This window comes from Capsicum annuum, unplaced genomic scaffold (assembly GCF_002878395.1).
Source record: "Capsicum annuum cultivar UCD-10X-F1 unplaced genomic scaffold, UCD10Xv1.1 ctg57294, whole genome shotgun sequence".
Classification (NCBI taxonomy): Eukaryota; Viridiplantae; Streptophyta; class Magnoliopsida; order Solanales; family Solanaceae; genus Capsicum; species Capsicum annuum.
Window position 1 is genome coordinate 1 of NW_025865781.1, and position 1,906 is coordinate 1,906.

A 1,906-nucleotide genomic window follows, 5' to 3' on the forward strand; every position below is an offset into this window, starting at 1 on the left:
CTAAGCTGATTCCAGGAAAAAAATAAAAGGATTTTGGGAGGAAAAAATTTGGACCATTTTTTGATCTGTGCGTGTCATCCCTGCTCAGGGGCCATGCTAATCTTCTCTGTATCATTCCATTTTTAACGAATATCCCCGAAGGGACAAGCGTGCCTACTGCTATTGAGCTTTATAAAGAGAGCAAAACTTCTTTTTGCAAATGATGTGGCAAAAATAACAGTTTGGGGTTTTCACAGGTGCAAACCTGAACTCCTTTTTTTGCTTGTTTCTTCGTCCCATCTGAACAAGCCCGTCTATGCCTGGAGTTATAGCTATAATGGGCTGGCCTTCTTTATTTAATTTGATTTGCAATATGAGAAGTGGTATAGCCTTTCTCTCTCATTTGTCTCCTTTCGGAAACTGCATTTTAGCTACAGTTTTTTGCTTTTGCTTTTATGTTCATTCATGCATACAGAGCCCAACTGATCCTAGAGTCTAGATTTGACCCCAAAGAACACTAGTCAGGTCCATATTCAACTTGTAAAGAAATGAATCTGGAACTTAATTCAAATCTAAAAGCTAGCTCAAAAGATATAAAATTGCCTAAGGTATATTTTAAGAGGCCATACATCTCTTGAATGGAAGATGTGGAACGGTTTTCACCCCTTCTCACGTTCAGTACTAAACATTTAGCGCATCCACAATTTTAATATGGGCCCCAACATCGTAAACAAGAATTCACATGAGTCCTATTCTTATACCATGTAGAGTAATAAACTTAAGCCTAACTCAAACCCGAAAGCTATATCAAGAAGTGAGAATTGTCAAGTCATAATAAAAGAGACTACTTATTCCTTAACGAACTATATGAGACATTTCACAAACTTGTATCCACTGGGGTCGTTTCATTAATGGGATATGAAAGACGAATATTCCGTGGGACTAACTATTTCACCCTTTTAAGAAGTTACAAAATGATCCCGAAATTATTTATCCTGAAATATTGTCCTTATAGTAGCCAATTTTTCTTGGTCTTTCTCCATAGTCCACATAAAAAGAGCTTTTAAGAAGTTACCTACTAGCAGTCACTAATTTTGAAATGCTGAATAAGAAATTGATTGATATACTTGTCTAGTAGCACGAAGATGGGGTTGAGGGTGCAGCATTTATTCAATCTGGTAAGTCATAATAAAAGCAATTTATAATACTATTGATGTCCACTGCTCATTTCTCATTTTCTAAATTTGCCATGCCTCTTATCTCTAATTTCTCAGTCTATCCAAGCGAAGCCCGTGACAGAAGGTCCAGGTATGAATGCTACTAAATGGCCTTGTCCATTTTACATTGGTTGTTCAATGCAAATTGAGTAGTCCTTGCATATGCACAATAACCTGTTTAATGGATTCATCTCCTCTTTCCCACTTGTGTATGTTCTGCCTAAACTTACTTAAGCAAGACAAACTGTAAACAGAAAGTTAATAATATTTGACCTAATGCCACTTGACATGAATCTTCCAAGATAAATTTGCACACTAAAAATATAAGGTCTATACAATTTGTGTAATGCACTAGAGGAGAAGAAATTTCACTACAATCTAATCAATATGTGTAAAGCCATAAGCTTTTTAAAATACATAGAAAATGAGTGGAAAAGCAAAACACAACCACACGAAGAAATTGGGAAAAGTTAGGAAAAAAATTTGGACCATTTCTCAATTTGTGCGTGTCATCCTTGCGCAGGGGCCATGCTAATCTTCTCGCATGCCTGTTGCTGTTGTACTTTATAAGAGAGCAAAACTTCTTTCTGCAAACGATGTGGGAGAAATAACAAGTTAGGCTTTTTTCTTTGTCCCATCTGAATAAGCCCAGCTATGCCCACAACGGGCTCTCTCGTTTGTTTCAAGCATTTTTAGCTAACATTTTTTTT

At 36.5% G+C, this 1,906-nt stretch overlaps 2 non-coding genes across 2 annotated transcripts; both read right to left on the bottom strand.

Moving 5' to 3' along the window:
- Positions 1-42: 42 nt before the first annotated feature.
- LOC124893308 lies at positions 43-145 on the bottom strand. Its single transcript, XR_007050649.1, has one exon. It is a non-coding gene; the product is annotated as a U6 spliceosomal RNA (small nuclear RNA).
- A 1,528-nt stretch (positions 146-1,673) lies between these two features.
- Positions 1,674-1,781, bottom strand: LOC124893309. The gene has a single exon (XR_007050650.1). It is a non-coding gene; the product is annotated as a U6 spliceosomal RNA (small nuclear RNA).
- Positions 1,782-1,906: the final 125 nt, after the last annotated feature.